Here is a 20,598-nt window from a genome sequence, read left to right as displayed (position 1 = left end):
CCTAGTTTTACCTTCTCATTGGAGGGTTTCTAGGTAATCATATTTGGTGTCAAGTGTTTATGTTGATGCATTTACTTTACATGTTATTTCAATGTGTTAATGCATGCATTTTTTTAAAGTTAAAAGTTTTATTGGTCAAAGATTAATACTTTTGATTCACCTCCTCTATTAGAAGTATACATTTCCCATTTGTATTTCCAACAATTGGTATCAGAGCTGAGTTCTCACCAGGAGAAGCCTTGTAGCTTAGAGAAAAGATCTCAAAATGGAGGTTCACAAGTTGGGAAAGACCATTGAAAATTAGAAGATTAAGATACATCTCTTACTACAATAACTGAATGAAGCCAGAGATGCCTTGAGAAGTTTGCTAAAGAGAAGGAAAGAGATTGCTATGGCAGAAAATGACACACAATACAAAGAGATTGACACCAAAAAGTTATTTGCAGATGGTAAGTCCTATGAATTTGATGCAAAAATTATAGATCTCATGGAAAAGAATAGAGCACAAGCCGAGGAAATCAAAAATCTCAAGTTGGAACAATAATCACAAGCTATATTTCTATGTGAGGTGACTAAAGAAAAGAAGAAAACTATAGAAGACAAGGCCATGATTGAAGAAGACAAAAGAGTTTTGGCAAACTGATTGGAAGAAAAGACAATAGATCTATCTAGGATCTCAAACATGCAATTAGACACCCTAAGCCAAATTATGAATGCCCATCATGAGTTGAATGCCAAGGAAATTGAAATAACTATATTAAAGTTGCAGAATGAACAATTGCAGAATGACCTGAAAAGAGAAAATGAATTTTTTGAAAGTTTCAACAAGCCAAATGAAGCCATCAATTATTTTGAACAACTACTAAAATCCCATAGATCTAGGAAAGACACATTAGGATTGGGCTACATAAGCATTGAAGAAGGAGAATCATCCAAAGCTACTAAAGAAAGAAACAATAAAGGTAAGAATTCTAAACCTACTTGTCATCACTATGGTAAGAAAGGACATACAACTAATGTTTTCAAGAACAAGAATTCTAGTCAAAATGCTAAGCTTAAGAACATGACTCATTGTCACAAGTGCAAAAAACAAGGTCATTAGGCACATGAATGTAGAACCAAAACCATGCATGCACCAAAATTTGAAGGACACTTCTACAATTGTCAGAAGTTTGGACACAGAGCCTTTGAATGTAGATCCAAGTCCACATGGTCATCAAATAAGTCAACAAAGGGAAGAAGCTATGACAATTCTTATAACTAGGATTACAATACAAGACATAGTTGTCATTATTGTCAATAATATGGACACATCCTTAAGAATTGCATAAGAACAAACTTTAGTGGTAAATACAATAGATGGTTGAGTCAAACTATGTGCTTTAGCTATTTGAAGACTGGTCATATTAGTAAACACTACCCAACAAGGATAACTGAACCCAACTCAGAGCTCAACAAAGGAAATGGCAAGGTAGATGTTGAACATATTAGAGGAGAGATGAACAAAACATGGAGAAAGAAAGATGGATGCAACACATCAAATGAAGGGATCACTTCACTTGATATGTCAAGTGGTCACATCTCATTAAACTAAGAAAAAGGAGGTATGTGGGATTGATATTTAAAATATTTTATCATACATCAGTTCTAAAAGAAGATAGTAATAAAATAGATATACTAGCATAAAGAAAGATGCAAGATAATAAGTAAATTCCATGGTTAAATCTTTAAGTTTTCATATTACTACAGAGTGTGAAAACTCCTCTTCAATTTCCAAGTAAAATCCTAGTATGTGCCAAGCTATCAGCCAAAGCTAGTTGAAGCTAAGTTGGTTGTAGCTGTCTAGTGAAGGAAATTTCTATAGAAGATAAGTAAGGGTAATTCTTATAGCTACCAAGTGATGGGAAAACCAATGGATGTCGAGTGAAACAAAAATTGCATTGAAGCCAAGTTTATAATTGTACATGTACTATGCAATAAATGCTACATTTTGAAAGGGTATAAGGTCAAAATTTACACAAGTTTTTGTCATTACAAACATAGAGTAAGAGTGAGTAGGGTGAAGAAGTGATTTACAAGAAAGATTGAAGTATTTTCATGAATCATAGTGAATATTGAGTGTCAATTCATTGATTTCAAAGGTATTCTTCATCTGCCGAGCTACACAGTTTCATATTTGTTAAACCCTAGCTTGCATAATGGCCTCTAGTTCTAAGAATCCAAAGGAGAAGGAACCATTTGAAGTTCAATTAGTCAGAAATGAGGTAAAAAAACTAGACTTTAGGGCCATACTAGAAGTTGCATATAAGAATGATCCAATAGGCACATTATCTATCATTCTGCCTAAGGTTGTTATGGTTTAAGATGTAAGGAAGTGTTATAACTACAAGGTAGGAGGGATTAGAGATATGGAGATCAGATAAGCATATGATAGATTATGCAAAAATGAAGAGATGAAGGAGGGATTCAAAATTGTAGAGAGGAAGGGCTTAACCCATGCCCTAGATTTTTCTATTGCTCTTAGAATGGTTTTGACATTTGAGTGTCAACACACTTAACCACTTTCTACATTGAAGCTGAGTACACTATGTATGTTGAGCCATAGTATGTGTCAAGTTAGAATTCCAATAGGTGTTGAGTGACCTTAGGTGCTGAGCATTATATAGGTGCCAAGCATTATACAGGTGTCGAGTGATATATAGGTGTTGAGTCACAATTGATGCCAAGAAAGCCAAAATATTACATGTTTCAAGCAAGATAGAATGCAATAGGTGTTGAGCAAAGTAGGATAGTATATGTGCTAAGCACTAGTAGTCCAATATGTGCCAAGTAACATACAATCAACATATAAGTTTGTGCCCTCACAAACTTAGATGTAAACCATTTTTGGAGCCGACATAGGAAGATTTTGAAGGAGAATAAGAATAAGAATGAATCTTTTGTATTTTCTATGCAATCAACATGTAACCAATCAAAAAAATGGAAAAGGCATGCAACCAATGAGAAAAATGCAAGGAATGTGTGGGAATTCATATTCAATATGGATCGTAGATCCATACCTAACCCCAAGTCTATGAAGTCTTTATAAGAAGGCTTAGACCCCATGATTTGATGTTGATGAAGGGAAGTCAAGGAAGTTGCTAAGTCGATAGAAAATTGTAGAATAGAGAAATTAGTAGGGGCAACACAAACTTAGTGAATTGAGCAGCAATTACACATCTAGTTGATTAGAACAAAGCAAGGGATATGGACAGATATTAGATCAAGCAAGGATCACATTAGAGTGAGTAGATCAAGTGCCTAAAATCAACAATTGAATATTGTAAGCAATCAGGTCAAAGGTTTCTAATACTCTTTAGCCATTGTATTAGATAGTGAAAACCCTACGTTGATAGGTTAGCTTAACAACTATTCTATAGATCCTTTGAAGAGGTGACTAAATCCTTTAACAAGGTGACACTTCATGTAAAGTGTTTGTAAATCCTTTAACCAAGTCATTATTGACACAATGTAAAACCTTTAATAGGGTAGGCCTTTCATAGGGTAGACCATCAGAAGTGGTCAAACAATTATTGCTGTAGTGATTTTTGTGGGTATCATCCCCACCCCAGTTTTACCTTCTTATTCTTGGAGGGTTTCTGGGTTACCAAATCTGGTGTTATGTGTGTGTTTACTTTGTGTTTACATGCATGCATCTTATTTTCTATTATTTTTTTTAAAGGATTAGAAAAGGTTAAAAGTGTGATACTTCTGATTCCCCCCCTCCCCCCTGCCTCTTAGAAGTACTCTTCCCATTTGAATATTCCAACATTTCCAACTATCTTCAAAACTAAATGGATCAAGATTTTTTTAAGTAGAATACATGATGGTTGTATATGGCTGGCAAGTGGACCCATCAAACTTTCAAAGAGGATTGTATATAGGGTTACTAGTTACCCACCCCTAGATCAGCCTAAAACATTGAGGAGTGATTCAAAAGAGGTGATAGAGTGAAATATAGGAGCCAAGTGGAACAAGAGAGGAATGACTATTGACACTATTACAAATCCACTTCTTGACTTTGTAGTGAGAGTCATATCACACAAATTCTATCAGTCAAGCTGACTAAATAGTCTTCCTTGTATAGCAGTTGATGTGGGCTACAAGATAGTCAAGAAATATCATACTTATGAGCTTGTAGAACTAAAATTGTAGCAAATAATGGAGAACCTAGGAGCAATAAGGAAGTCTAAAATTGCTCAATGTATGTTTGGTTCTATACTGATATGTATATTTTTCTACATTCAAAATAAATTCTCATCCTTTGGTAGAGTAGGATGGAAGACCAATAGGTTTCTTGTTGTGCAAATAAATGAGTATATTGAACAAATGGGAGAGAATTTTGAGTCAATGATGACTAGTTATTTTGAAGATTTCAAGTAATCTATGAGACAAAGGTTGAGAATTCTCATTTCTCTGGTAGAGAAATAGTACAATGATATTTTCTTTTTAGTAGACATTCACTACACCTCTATCTAGGCTATAGTACATAGAGTTAGATAGTTAAAGCCTCTAGGTTATAAAATAAACATTCATGAAGCTTCAGCTGTCATCACTACACTACTTGCAAAAGAAGTTGATAAAACTACTAAATTTTTTGGTAACTATGATGTTGTCAAATCAAAGGTTTATATGGAACTGAAAACAACATCAACCTTGAAGAAGAAGACAAAATGGTGAAGAACATCAAAGCCAAGTTTGGAGAAGGAAATGATGGAGAAGATGATGATGAAGAAGAAGAGGAAGAAGGTCATGAACCTCTTGCCTTTACCCAAGGAATGGGTGAGGATTAGGAAGAAGAAGGTGCTAAGGGAGATGATTCCAAGGAAGCACCAATAAAACCACAAGAAAAGAAGAGAAAGGCCAAAACATAGTTAGTTCAACAACCTAAGGCAAAGAAGATTGCAAAGCCTAGTGCAACAAAGCCTCTAGCTCCATCAACTAGAGCCACTACAAGGGCTATTACTCAAAAGGAAAAGGAGAAAGCCAAAGAGAAAACCAAGGAAACTAGGTAGACTAGTCCTGTGCAAAAGAAACCAAGAAGAAAATATGTGGCACAACTAGAGTTAGATGATGAAAAGATGAAGTTAGAGGACACAAGCCAATTCAGAATGGTAAGTCGTGCTCCCAAATCTGATGTTGAAAAAATTTGTGATAATGTTAGAGATAATGTAGATTTGACTAGTTTGAAAAATATTGAATATGGTAAACTAAGTAGAGAAGATCAAAACATGGTTGAAGAGTGTGTATATGCCATGATATAAAAATTTAAGAACACCCCTCTTGAATTTGATAACATAATGCCCAAAGATTTCTATGCCATTGTTGAGAATAAATGGCACTATTGCCTAAATATGGATAAAGAAATAAGAGAATATAAATTGGCACAAGTGATGCAAAAATTGTTAAAAGGAAAAATAACCAAAGCTAATAAGAAATATGGCAGCATATTTGCAACATAGTATAGGGAATTCAAAATTTTATAGAATAAAATTGAGGATGTTGTGAAGAAGTCCATACAAATGTGGAAATTAATATATGGATTGACAATTGTAAAGGAAGGAGAAGTAGATCCCTTTGAGGGAAGGAATAATGAGGAAGAAGGTGAGGACAATGAGGAAGAAACAACAAAAGAGAAAGAATACACTACAATGGAGGAGACACAACAAAAGAAAGATGAGGTGGCAACAACTAAAGAGTAACAAATAGAACAGAATGTGGAAGATTCACAATTACCAACCATGAGCCCTCCACATGACACAAATACAACTACAAAGACTATAATAGTGAAAGAAGTTTCCTAAAAAATCACCTTAGAACATCAATCCATTAGCTGAATAAGATTTGAAAAGGATACTTGACCAATCCACATTACAAGCAAGGCTATGTGAAAATCTTGTATTGGTCAGTGTGGATGAATTACAAAAGGCTATAGCTAACATAACAAGGGAAAAGGTGACTACACAATGTTGTTTAGTGTGGAGCCTGATCAGTCCCCAAGTGGGAGATTGTTAGATTGTGGTGACTGATCAAGAAAGCACTGTACATACTTCATAAATAGTGGGGTTCGGGGCATCGGCCCGAATTTTTTTTTTTTGGGCAGTGGCCGACATGGTAGCCGACATAAGGCTGACATGTTATAGCCCTAAAGTAGTTTAATACTTGTATAAAAGGGCTTAGGGTTGGGTATTTTTGATAATGTTGTGATACGAAATTGGTTCTTGCGGCGGTATTGAGCTGTAAGGGATTACGAATTGTAATCAGGTTGTAATCACTGGATTGTAATAAGATCGAACTTGCTGTTTGATGGACATAGCCCAGGGATTGGGTGAACCACATTAAATCTTGGTGCCTTGTGTTCATTTCTATGTGTTCTATTATTTTTCTGTTATTGGTTATATTTGCATGTAGTTTTTAATTTAAATTTTCTATTCGTGGTTTATCCTAACAAGTGGTATCAGAGCGAGGTTGTCTTTTAGTTATCCTCTGCAGGAAAGTCTCACAGTTAAGTGGGAGTCTCACAGTTGAGTGGGAGCGATGGTAGATGAGGGTAAGCTGAGGGTTGATAGATTTAATGGGTAGAACTTCCAGTTATGGAAGATGCAAATGGAAGACTATCTATATCAAAAGGATTTATGGAAGCCGTTGGAAGGCAAAGCCAAGAATCAGGGAACTATGTCAGAGGCTGAATGGGATCTCTTGGATAGAAAGGCACTCGGAAGCATTCGATTATGCTTGGCACCATTGGTGGCATTTAATATTACAAAATCAAAGACGACAGAAGATTTGATGAAAACCCTAGCGACATTGTATGAAAAGCTCTCCGCTTCAAACAAGGTATTTCTCATGAAGCACTTATTTAATATAAAAATGGCAGAAGGTGGATCTGTTGTAGATAATTTAAATGAGTTTAATACTATTACTAGTTAATTATCTTCTGTGGGTATCAATTTTGATGAAGAAATTAGGGCTCTCTTGATTTTGTGTTCTTTGCCTGAAAGCTGGAATGGCTTGGTAATGGCGGTGAGTAATTCTGTTCCTGGATCTAGTACCCTAAAATATGATGATGTGATCGGTATTATTTTAAGTGAGGAAACTCGTAGAAAATCCTTAGGTGGATCTACATCAGGAAGTGCTTTAAATGCACAAAGCAGGGGCAGAACGACTGAAAGAGGAAGTAACTCTGGAAATCGTGGGAAATCAAGAGAAAAGTCAAAGGGGAGGAGGTCTCAATCGAGAGGACCAAATGATTGCTAGTACTATGGGAAACTAGGGAAAAAAAAGAAAGATTGTTGGAATCAAAAGAAAAATGAAGGAGATAAATCAGATGGAGACAAGGAGGCAAATGTGGTAAGTAACAAATTTGAAGAGGATGCTTTTCTTTGCTTCTATCTTTAGAGAGTGTTGATGATTCATGGGTTTTAGATTCTGGTGCTTCATTTCATGCTACACCTCATAGAGGTTATTTCATTGATTATGTCCAAGGGGATTTTGGGCTTATTGATGGGGACACAACCCAACAACCAGAATAGACACAATAGAAAGGGGAAATTATATTAACTGAGAAGATAAGCTGGTACAAACAGTGCAGAGAAAATAAACTCAAAACATGCCCTGCGGGCTTACAATAGCATAAATCTGGAGAATATTTCTCCTTTTAGCACCTCCTCTCAAGCTCCAATCCGAACTGCCTTTTACAATGCCAGAAATCTCCTTAAATAGACCCCGGAGGATTAAGGACTAGGAGTACATTCTAGAAAGTGCTAGTAGGCATCCACCGACAAAATAGAAGGTTCCGGAAGCTGCGTTAGAAGTCGGTGCAATTCTAGAAGAATCCATAAACGGTAGCCGAACTTTTGGGAGGCATAACTTTTGAACCGTAACTCTGATTGACGAACCGTTTACATTTTCAGAAAGCTCTCAAAGTGCTCTATAGCCCTATGGACCAGCTTTGCTCGTCCCCCATTTTTCAACCCTTTTTGAGGTCATTTAATGCCCCAAACCTGACTTTGAAGCATTCTTAGGGGGTCTCCAAAACCCGAAAAACTGCAATAACTTTCAAACCGTGGGGCCTTTTGACCTGATTCTTTTTCTGGAATGCTCTAAATCTCGATTACATTCATCTGGCCAAGTCACACCTTCTAGGTCACCAAAATGATGGTCAAATTGCATGCTCCTATTTTTTTGGGATTTTTAAATGCACTGATAGTTGAACTATGAGAGTTGGAACCTTTATTTGAGCCAAATGGGTATCCAAAAATGCAAAGACATAAAATAGAAACTAAGTCTAAGTACATTTTTTGGGTGACACAGGATTGCCCTTATACCTCTGGATGCTCCTGCATCAGACACCCAGGGTAGATTGAAAAGTGACCCTGTCACTTTATGGATGGTAGAGCAAATCCCAAATGGGAAACCTCAGCTACTGAAATCCAAGTTGAGTCTTCGATCGGTCGTCCTTTCCATTTGACCAAATACTCTTCATACTGCCTGTTTTTGGTACTCCTACCCACACGATGATCTAGAATGTCTTCTATCTCCTCCTTCTTAGAAGCAGGAATTGGACATGGCTCTAAAACCAACTCCTCATCAGTACCATCATCATGATACTCTGTCAAATCTACAATGTTGAAAATGGGAGAAATGTGAATACCATCTGGCAGCTCCACCTCATATGCATTTCCTGAGTTATGTTTCTTCAAAATTTTGCAGGGGCCAAATTTCTTCATTTTCAGCTTGTTGTAAGTACCAACTGGAAATCTTTCTTTTCGTAAGTGAACCATGACAAGATCCCCTACTTGGAATTCCTTATGTCTTCTCCTTTGATCAGCCCTAGCTTTATACTCTTGATTCATCTTGATAATGTGTGCTTGGACCTCCTCATGTAGACGCTTGATGTGTTCAGCAAAATCCTCAGCTTCAGCACTTGTTCTCTCCCCTTGTTCTATCTTCCTCAATTCTAGTGCAGTCCTTGGGCTATTTCCATATACAATTTGAAATGGTGATTTTCCAGTACTCCTATTTACAGAGTTAATATAAGCAAACTCTGCCTGTGGTAGAATCAAATCCCATCCCTTGGGCTTATCTCCAACTAAACATCTTAGCAAATTGCCCAGACTTCTATTTACCACTTCTGTTTGGCCATCAGTCTGTGGGTGATGTGTGGAACTGAATTTCAAGTCTTTTCTCAACTTCTTCCACAATGTCCTCTAGAAATACCCCACAAATTTAGTATCTCGGTCAGAAACTATACTCCTTGGAAGACCATGTAGTCTTACCACCTCTTTGAAAAACAAGTCTGCAATATGGACAGCATCATGAGTTTTGTGGCATGGAATGAAATGTGCCATTTTGGAGAACCTATCAACCACCATGAATACTGAGTCATTACCCCTTTGTGTCCTTGGCAATCCAAGAACAAAATCCATACTTATGTCCTCCCATGGCCTTGATGGAACATGCAATGGCTGATATAGGCTAGTATTTTGACTAAACCCCTTGGAAACTTGACAAACCTGGCAACTCTGTACAAACTTCTTCACATCCTGTGTAATTTGAGGCCAAAAATAATGTTCTCTAAGAATGGCAATGGTCTTATCCTGACCAAAATGTCCTGCCATCCCTCCACTGTGTTTATCCTTAATCAGATTTTCCCTCATGGAACTCCTTGGAATGCACAATTGACTACCTTTGAACAACATGCCATCCTGAATCAAATAGTCTAACCACTTGGTTCTATCTATAGCCACAGGTTCTTTACAAGCTTTTCATGCTTCAGCAAAATCAGGATCCTCAGGGTACAAATTCTTGAGTTCATCAAACCCAACTACTTCAACCTGCATTGTTGTAAGCAACAACTGTCTCCTACTTAATGCATCTGCAACCCTGTTAGATTTTCCACTTCTATGCTTTAACACAAATGTATAACTCTGCAAGAATTCTACCCACTTCATATGCCTCTGATTCAATTTACTTGGCTATTTAGGTACTGTAATGCCTGATGATCAGTATACAAAACAAATTCCTTTGGCAATAAATAATGCCTCCATTTCTTTAAGGCTTGAACTATTGCATAGAACTCTTGATCATAAACAGAATACTTCTTCTTTGCATCATTCAATTTTTCACTAAAATATGCAATAGGCTTACCTTCTTGGCTTAATACAGCCCCAATAGCGCTACCACTAGCATTACAATCCACCTAGAATATTTTTCTAAAATTTGGAAGTGCCAAGACAGGCTGTTCAGTCACCTTCTTCTTCAGCAATTCAAAACTTCTCGCAGCTGCTGTAGTCCATTTGAACTCTTTTCTATCCCCTCTTATTGTATCAGTTAGAGGTGCACATATGCCACTGAAATTCTTAATAAACTTTCTGTAAAAACTAACCAGACCATGAAATGATCTTACCTCAGTAGCAGACCTTGGAGTAGGCCATTCCAAGATGGCTTTTACCTTCTCTGGATCCATTTTGAGACCTTCAGGTGATATAACAAATCCCAAATAGACTAACTCCCTTTTTGCAAAGACACACTTCTTTAGATTAATTAACAGTTTCTCTTCCCTTAGCCTTTCAAGGACACTACGAATATGCAGTAAATGTTCTTCCAAAGTCTTGCTGAAAATTAAAATATCATCCAAATAGACAATAACAAATTTTCCCAAGAACTTCTTAAGTACCTCATTCATGAGCCGCATGAAGGTGCTTGGGGCGTTCGTCAATCCAAAGGGCATGACTAACCACTCATAAAGACCCTCCTTGGTCTTGAAGGCTATTTTCCACTCATCTCCTTCTCGAATCCGTATCTGATGATAGCCACTCTTCAGATCTATCTTTGTGAAGTACTGAGCTCCGCTCAAGTAGTCCATAAGATCATCCATCCTTGGTAAAGGAAACTGGTACTTGATGGTTATCCTATTTATAGCTCGAGAATCTGTACACATCCTCCACTCTCCATCCTTTTTTGGTGCAAGTACTGCAGGTACTGCACATGGACTCAGGCTCTCTCGAATCAAGCCCTTCCTCAATAGCTCCTAAACCTGTCTATTTAGCTCCTCTGTTTCAGTAGGAGTCATCCTGTGAGCAGCCTTGTTAGGCAAACTAGCTCCTGGAATCAGATCTATTTGATGACTGATTTGCCTTACTAGTGGCAATCCATCTGGAACATTATCAGAGATAATATCTCCAAATTCTCCTAATAAATCTGAAACTTCAAATGGTATTTCACTACTACCTTCTTTATCTTTTCTAGGAATAAAAGCATAGCACATGCGCTGATGTTTCATGCCATCTAAAAAATTCCTTCCATCAACAAGACAAATCCTAGCACTGCTACATACCTTTTCACCTTCCTTTTTCATGGGCTTCAATTTGTGGCGAACTCCATCCTTTGTCAGAGAGTATGTGTTTGCATGTCCATCATGTATTGCATGTCTATCAAACTGCCATGGTCTACCCAATAATAGATGGAAAACATCCATCGAAATAACATCACAAAGAACTTCATCATGGTAACTCCCAATTTTGAATTTTACTAAACATTGTTCACTTACCAGGACCTTATGATCATCTTTTACCCAAGAAATCCGATAGGGCTGGGGATGTTTCTCCCTCTTGAGCTTCAGCTTAGAGACCATCTCTTCGGATACCAAGTTATCAGTGCTACCACCATCAATGATCACATCACAACATTTGTCCTCACACTTGCATCTAGTATGGAACAAGCTCCTCCATTGTCCTGGTTCATTTTCACCACTTAGTAGGACTCTTTCATTTACCAAGGTCTCTCCTCTTTCTGCATCCTTTGAATGTGATGATTGTGCATCCTCATCCACATGAGCAACCCTAGCTTGGCCCTCAGCTCTCCTATCTATCCTTCCTTGTCGTTGAGGGCATTCAAAGGCACGATGACCTTCTTCATTGCAATGGAAACAAGTACCACGGAAGCCTCCTCTTCCTTGCCCATGTCCTCTACCTCTTCCTCTTTGATTTCCAAAGTCTTGATCACGGGAGCGGTTGAAACCCTCATTCCTCTGGTTCCTGCTAGTACCCTCATCTTCATTTTTCTTTTGAGTTTCATTGCGGCCTCTAGATGATCTACCACTTCCCCTTCCTCCTTGACCACACCCTCTTTGTCTTCCTTCAAACCTTTTACTCAGCTTCTCTTCAACTCGTAGGGCAAACTGGTATGCTTCTTCAACGCTGGTCATTCTTACCAGACTTAGTTCTTCCTGGATGCTAGGTCGTAACCCACTGATATAATGAGCAACCTTCTCCTTATTTGCTTCTGCATGCCCCGCTCTAATCAAGAGTCGGTAAAACTCCTCTGTATATTCTTGGACTGATCTTCCTGCTTGCTTTAACCCATGCATCTTCTTAAATAGATCAAGCTCGTAGTCCACAGGAATGAACTGCTTCTTCAATTTATCCACCATGCGATCCCATCTTGTGATCTTCTCCTTTCCTCTTCTAAGTCTTTCCAGTTGAATCTCTTGCCACCAGATTTTGGCATGGCCTTTTAGTTTGGCCTTTGCAAACTTAACCCTATCTGGGTCCCTTATATCCTCATATTCAAAGTATTCGTCCAGTTCATTGATCCAATCGATCAACTCATCTGGTTTCAAATTTCCCAAAAATATACCCACTTCAATTGTAGGTCTTTTCCCAAACCTAGAAATGGCCCTAAAAAGCCTTTCCTCTACATGATTCAGAACTTCCCCATCAACTTCCATTACTTCCTCTTCATTGTCATCCTCACTATTGTCATCTGCGGCAATATTTGCTCCTCTACGAAGCTCCTCTTGCAATGCTTGTACCTGTCTCTGGAGGGCTCTAACCTCCTTAGGATCAACAACTCTGGCCCTTCCACCACGCTCTCTTCATGGAGGCATCTTCTAACTCGAACCCACAACCACACAGTCTTGGTGCAAACTGCCTCACAGTCGGCGCTCTGTCTACACACTCAGGAAAACCCACTCTGATACCACTTGATGGGGACACAACCCAACAACCAGAATAGACACAATAGAAAGGGGAAATTATATTAACTAAGAAGATAAGCTGGTACAAACAGTGCAGAGAAAATAAACTCAAAACATGCCCTGCAGGCTTACAATAGCATAAATCTGGAGAATATTTCTCCTTTTAGCACCTCCTCTCAAGCTCCAATCCAAACTGCCTTTTACAATGCCAAAAATCTCCTTAAATAGACCCCGAAGGGTTAAGGACTAGGAGTACATTCTAGAAAGTGCTAGTAGGCATCCACCGACAAAATAGAAGGTTTCGAAAGCTGCGTTAGAAGTCGGTGCAATTCTAGAAGAATCCAAAAACGGTAGCCGAACTTCCGGGAGGCATAACTTTTGAACCGTAACTCCAATTGACGAACCGTTTACATTTTCGGAAAGCTCTCGAAGTGCTCTATAGCCCTATGGACAAGCTTTGCTCATCCCCCATTTTTTGACCCTTTTTGAGGTCATTTAATGCCCCAAACCTGACTTTGAAGCATTCTTAGGGGGTCTCCAAAACTCGAAAAACTGCAATAACTTTCAAACCGTGGGGCCTTTTGACCTGATTCTTTTTCTGGAATGCTCTAAATCTCGATTACATTCATCTGGCCAAGTCACACCTTCTAGGTCACCAAAATGATGGTCAAATTGCATGCTCCTATTTTTTTGGGATTTTTAAATGCACTGATAGTTGAACTATGAGAGTTGGAACCTTTATTTGAGCCAAATGGGTATCCAAAAATGCAAAGACATAAAATAAAAACTAAGTCTAAGTACATTTTTTGGGTGACACAGGATTGCCCTTATACCTCTGGATGCTCCTGCATCACTTATTTATTTGGGGGATAATGAATCCTATCAGATTGTTGGAAAGGGAAAAATTAAGATTAAGTTGCAGAATGGGAATCATTGGCTACTACATGAGGTAAGACATGTTCCAAAACTAAGTAGAAATTTAATTTCAGTAGGGCAACTCGGTGATGAGGGTTGTGTAGTTACTTTTAATGATAAAAATTGGAAGGTTTCAAAAGGTTCCCTTGTAGTAGCAAAAGGTGTGAAAGTAGGCACCTTATATCTTTGTACAGGTCATATTGTTCCTTCTACTTTGATTGTTTCAGAGAAAAATGAATATTCAGGAACAATTACTACAGTTGAGCAGGGAGAACAAATAGCTGCTGTAGATTCTAATATAGCGTTGTGGCACAATAGACTTGGGCACATGAGTGAGAAAGGTATGAAAGTACTTCATTCAAGGAAAGTTTTACTAGGTCTGAAATGTGTGAATATGGATTCTGTGAAAGTTGTGTGTATGGAAAACAAAAGAGAGTGAGTTTTGTAAAGACAGGGAAGGAAAACAAAAAGGAGAAATTAGAGCTTGTGCATATAGATGTATGGGGACCAGCCTAGGTATCTTCCCTTGGTGGCTCTCATTATTATGTTACATTTATTGATGACGCAACTAGAAAAGTATGGGTTTATTTCCTTAGACAAAAATCTGATGTATTTCAAACTTTTAAGAAATGGAAATGCTTGGTTGAAAATGAGACTGGTAAGAAATTAAAATGTCTCAAATCTGATAATGGTGGTGAGTATTGCAGTCATGAATTTGAAGATTAATTCTCCATTAATGGTATTTGTAGACAGAAAACTGTTTCAAGGACTCCACAGGAAAATGGAGTGGCTGAACGCATGAATAGGACTATAATGGAGCGTGCAAGGAGCATGAGGTTGCATGCTGGGTTGCCCTTACACATGTGGGTAGAGGCTATCAATACTACAGTATATTTGATTAATAAAGGTCCCTCTACTCCTTTGGGCTATGGTATTCTAGAGGAAGCATGGACTGGTAAGAAGGTGAGTTATTCTTTTCTCAAGACCTTTGGTTGTGAAGCTTTTTCTCATATAGACTCTGAAAATAGAATCAAGCTAGAAGCTAAATCAAAGAAATGTGTCTTTGTTGGATATGGCATTAATGAATTTGGTTATAGGCTTTGGGATTTTGAAAATCTTAAAATTGTTAGAAGTCGAGATGTCATATTCAATGAGAAAGTGTTGTACAAAGATCTATTGCAGCAACATGAGAAGAAAGAAGATGATTATGTAGTGCTGGATGATACTCCAAAAGCTGATGTTCCAGCCATTGCTCATGATGTGCAACAACCACAACAACAAATACTACACACACCAGTGAATGTTAGATGGTCAACAAGGCAAATTAGACCTCCACAAAGGTTTTCTTCCTCTTTGTATTCTATTTTACTTACTTATGCTGGTGAACCTAAAAGTTATGATGAAGCTGTGAAGGTGGATACTAAGATTCAGTGGGAGTTTGCAATGAAAGATGAAATGGACTCTTTGCTGAAAAATAAGACATGGGATTTGTGCAAGTTTCCTGCAGGTAAAAAGGCTTTACAGAATAAATGGGTTTACAGGTTGAAAGAAGAGGAAGGAGGTAAGAAAAGATTTAAGGCCAGGTTAGTTGTAAAAGGATTTGCACAGAAAAAGGGAATTGATTTTGATGAGATATTTTCTCCTGTTGTTAAAATGACTTCTATTCGTACTGTTTTAAGTCTTGTGGCTACTGAAGATTTGCATTTAGAGTAGATGGATGTTAAAACAACCTTTCTTCATGGTGATTTGGATGAAGAAATATATATGGCTCAGCCATAGGGTTTTGAGGTCAAAGATAAGGAGAACTTAGTGTGCAAATTGAAGAAAAGTTTATATGGCTTGAAGCAAGCACCTCGGCAATGGTATCTAAATTTGATAATTTTATGCATGAGCATGGATATAATAATTGTCATTCAGATTACTGTGTTTATTTTAAGAGGTTGGATGATGATAGCTACATTATTTTATGTCTATATGTTGATGATATGCTTATAGCTGGGTCTAACATGCATCATATTAAGGGCCTAAAATGCCAGTTAGCACATGCATTTGCTATGACGGATTTGGGGGCAGCAAAACAAATCCTTGGTATGAAGATGTGTAGAGATAGGAAGAACAGAACATTGACGCTATCTCAAGCTGATTATCTTGAGAAGGTGTTGCAACGTTTCTCTATGGAGAATGCTAAATCTGTCAGCACACCTTTACCTGGTCATTTGAAATTGACTAAGGAGATGTGTCCCAAGAAACAGGAAGAGGAGGATAACATGTCCAAGGTACCCTATGCTTCAGCTGTAGGAAGTTTGATGTATGCTATGGTATGCACTAGGCCAGATATTGCACATGCAGTGGGAGTCGTTAGTAGGTATATGAGTCATCCAGGATTTGAGCATTGGAATGCTATCAAGTGGATTCTCAAATATTTGAGAGGGACATACAATAAGTGTTTACACTTTGGGGGCTCTACTACTGATTTACAGGGCTATGTTGACTTAGATTTGGCTGGGGATATTGATACTAGGCAGAGTACTACAGGTTATGTCTTTACTGTTGGTGGGGCAGCCGTGAGCTAGGTTTCTAGGTTACAAAAGATTAATGCTTTATCCACTATAGAGGCAGAGTATGTTGCTGCTATAGAGGCAGCCAAGGAGATGATATGTCTTTAGTTCTTCTTGGAAGAATTGGGACATCCTCAGAAGGATAATTATTTGTTCACAGATAGTCAGAGTGCCATTCATCTTGCTAAGAATTAAGCTCTGCATTCTAAGACCAAACACATAGAGTTGCGGTACCATTTCATTCAGTCTGTTTTGGAGGATGGACAGTTAAAGCTGGAGAAGATACATACCAATGACAATCCAGCAGATATGTTGACAAAGGTTGTAACAAGTGAGAAGCTGAACTCCTCTTTAGCTTCAGTTGGTCTTTTAGACTGAACATGAATAAAAGAATAGTAGAGTCTAGGATGGTTTGATCCAGTGGGAGCCCCATGTGGTAGTGGTATTTCTACAGGATCAGTCTCCAAGTGGGAGATTTTTATTTAATGTGGAGCCTGATCAGTCCCCAAGTGGGAGATTGTTAGATTGTGGTGACTGATCAGGAAAGTACTATACATACTTCATAAATAGTGGGGTTCGGGGCATCGGCCCAATTTTTTTTTTTTTGGGCAGTGGCCGACATGGTAGCCGACATATGGCTAACATGTTATAACCATAAAGTAGTTTAATACTTGTATAAAAGGGCTTAGTGTTGTGTATTTTTGATAATGTTGTGATACGAAATTGGTTCTTGTGGTGGTATTGAGCTGTAAGGAATTACGGATTGTAATCAGGTTGTAATCACTGGATTGTAATAAGATCGAACTTGCTGTTTGGTGGACGTAGCCCAGGGATTGGGTGAACCACATTAAATCTTGGTGCCTTGTGTTCATTTCTATGTGTTCTATTATTTTTCTGTTATTGGTTATATTTGCATGTAGTTTTTTTTAAAAATTTTCTGTCGTGGTTTATCCTAACACACAAGAACCACCTACTACAATCCCTACAACTACTAGTGATCAACCATTAATACAAATAGAGGATAAATCTCCAAACTTTGAAACTACTACAAAAGTTGATGAAGTTTAGATCGTAGAAGAAAAGGAGCCAACAGAGGAACAAGCAAGATAGACAAATGTTTCTATACTTGCTACACAAACACAAGGTGTACCCCAATTGATCATAATTGATCAAGTAAAATCTGATGTAGACAGGGACATACCCAAGGAGAAGGAGCAAGAAGCCATTTAGGTGTTGGTAAAATTACCAATTATTGACACTCCTACTAAAGTACTTTAGAGGTCAAGTACTGATGCAATACCATTTGAAATTTCTACACCAAGCTCGAGCTCAACAAAAGTTGCTAAGGTATTTCACTATGGTTGTGCATTATTAGATGAAGACATAGTGATACCAAAATATGATTATGAAACAATAACCTTAGAGCATATCAATATCATGTAAGAAGCATTGGAAAGAAAGAAGAATCAAGAGATACTCAAGAAGGAGTATAAATAGAGGCAAGCACTTCAAGAAATCAAAGACATCTTTTTAGATACTTTCATCTTGCAAACACCTGATGAATCAAAGACCATATTAGAACACCTATCATAAATTGTTAAGTAGGTGACAAATGAAGACTAGTAAACCAATGTAAAACTCACAAAATGGTGTAAAAAGAATTTCAAGGAAAGGTCAATGGCAAGATATCTAGTTTAATAGCACTATCACAATTAGAGTTGGCTAGAAAAATTAAGAAAGTGAAGAAATTACTTGAGAATATATTCTCATTGTACACAAAATTGTGTGATCCCACACTCTTCACACAAGAAACAAGCCACAAAATTTTGAGTCTAGAAAGGAAATTGAAAATTTTAGATATGCAACTACCCCAAAATTCAACTTAAAGTGAGAAGCACTTTCATTCAACACTTAATATACAAAATCAACTAGCTGTGTTAATAGTAGAAGAGGCTAACATTAGAGCCAAGTTGATTAGTATACAAGCCTCCCTTACCCTCCATATGGAAATACTCTAGAAAGAACTAGCATATGCATAAGTAGTGTTAAAGAAAGACCCCAATATTTCAATATTGGATGGACTAGTTCATCTTGCATCAGAGATAGCCATCTAGATCAAGTCCTTAGATGTTGTATTAGAAAATTGTGATGCTGGTTTGAAGATCATAATGGAAGTCCACAGGAATTTTTTGGAAAAATACACAATCAATGTATAGACCCTTTGACATTAGTGTAAAAAAGGGGGAGAAATATTCAAGGGGGAAAAATCTTAAAAAGGAGGAGACAAATAAGAAATTGGGGGAGATAACCCAAAAGGGGGATAGCAAGAAAATGGGAAGATAATAAAGAATAAAGGAGAAAAAATTCAGTATATTAGATAGAAACAAAGTATTATAAATTTTGAAGAAAAAGAGTATTAGCATGAAACAAATATACTTAGAGAAGAGAAGAAATTTTGGATACAGAATGGGCACATAAACTCAGAGGGAGTTACAAAATTTTGAAGTTTTGTATATATATGTTGAACTATATGTATATTGTACTCGAGAACATTAGATTTATTATGTATAGTTAAGCATTTTTGCCACTCATGTCAAAGGGGGAGATTGTTGATCTTATATTGGTTTTGACAATTGAGTGTCAACACACTTAAGATATTTACTAAGCTCATGTAAAGCTAGTAACACATGTGAAGTATAATATGTATAGATGTCGAGTCACTCATGTGCCGAGTAGTTCAAGTGCCAAGTGAATAGTTGGTGTCGAGCAAGTTCAAGTGCCAAGTGAATAGTTGATGTTGAGCAAGTTCAAGTGCCAAGTGAATAGTTGATGTCAAGCAAGTTCAAATGCCAAGCAAGACAAAATTATAGTAAGTGTCGAGCATCAGTATTATCAAGTGTTGAGTAACACAGAATGGACCTAGTTGTTTGTGATGGCACAAACAACTATTTAAACCATTTTTGAGCCAACTTATGGATAGATCTTGAAGCTTTGAAGATAAGATCAAATATATTTGGATTCCCTATGTGATCAATGTGTAATCAATTAGAAAAATAGAAGGAATTGAGTGGGAAAAATGAATGAATCTCAGTCATAGATTCATACCTAACCCTAAGCTACCAAAGTCTTTTTAAAGGGGGACGAAGCTCCATAATTCAGTATGTATGAATGTGTCTGTGTATGAACAAGAAAGTGATACAAAAAAAAAAATGAAGGAAGTTAAATGGGTGAATTGATCAGTATACATTCAAGGTGACTTAGAAGTGTGAAAGAATTGTAGAATTAGTTTGCATAATAGAGGAGAAAATATACAACATTGCTACAATAGATCAAGAGGATCAAGATGGACAGAATTGTGATATGAAATCAGAAAGGAAAAGTTGTATGAGTATCAGATCAAACATTCTACTATTACTTTCTAACAACTATATCAGTAGGGCAAAATCCTTTGGACTAAGATTGATTTAACAGTCATTGTAAAATCATTTAATAGGGTGACATTCTAAGTGAGTGTTCTAAAGTCCTTTAGCTAGGAACACTTTTAAAAAGGTGTTAAAATCCTTTAATAGGGTGGGATCTAACAATCCTTTGTAAGCCTTTAATAGGGTAGATCATGAGAATGGTTAAACTATGTAACCTTAACAGGTGAACTTTATTGCTGTAGTAGTGAAGAATTGTTGGTGTTATCCCCACCACAGTTTTATCTTCTCATTGGAGGGTTTCTAGGTAATCATATATGGTGTCAAGTGTTTATGTAGATGCATTTAATTTACATGTTATTTCAATATGTTAATGCATGCATTGTTTTAAAGTTAAAAGTTTTATTGGTTAAAGATTAGTTCTTCTGATTCACCCCCCTCCTCTCAGAAGTATACATTTCCCATTTGTATTTCCAAGATTCTCATCCTGATCCTCATTCTCTTTTTGAATTCTTCAAAATATGTGTCCATGACATTTAAATTTTTTTCTCCTAACTAGGTTATACAATCATTGATTTTCCTTGTCACTAGTTTACCTTGCTTCCAAACTATATTGCCAATACCAGGAAAATATTTATGAATATAAAAGAAAATGCACATGATAAGTGATCCAAACTTACATTTATAA

The sequence above is a fragment of the Cupressus sempervirens genome, chromosome 6, assembly GCF_028749045.1.
Source record: "Cupressus sempervirens isolate cs-2001-9-10 chromosome 6, ASM2874904v1, whole genome shotgun sequence".
Classification (NCBI taxonomy): Eukaryota; Viridiplantae; Streptophyta; class Pinopsida; order Cupressales; family Cupressaceae; genus Cupressus; species Cupressus sempervirens.
Note: the sequence above shows the minus strand (reverse complement) of the source record.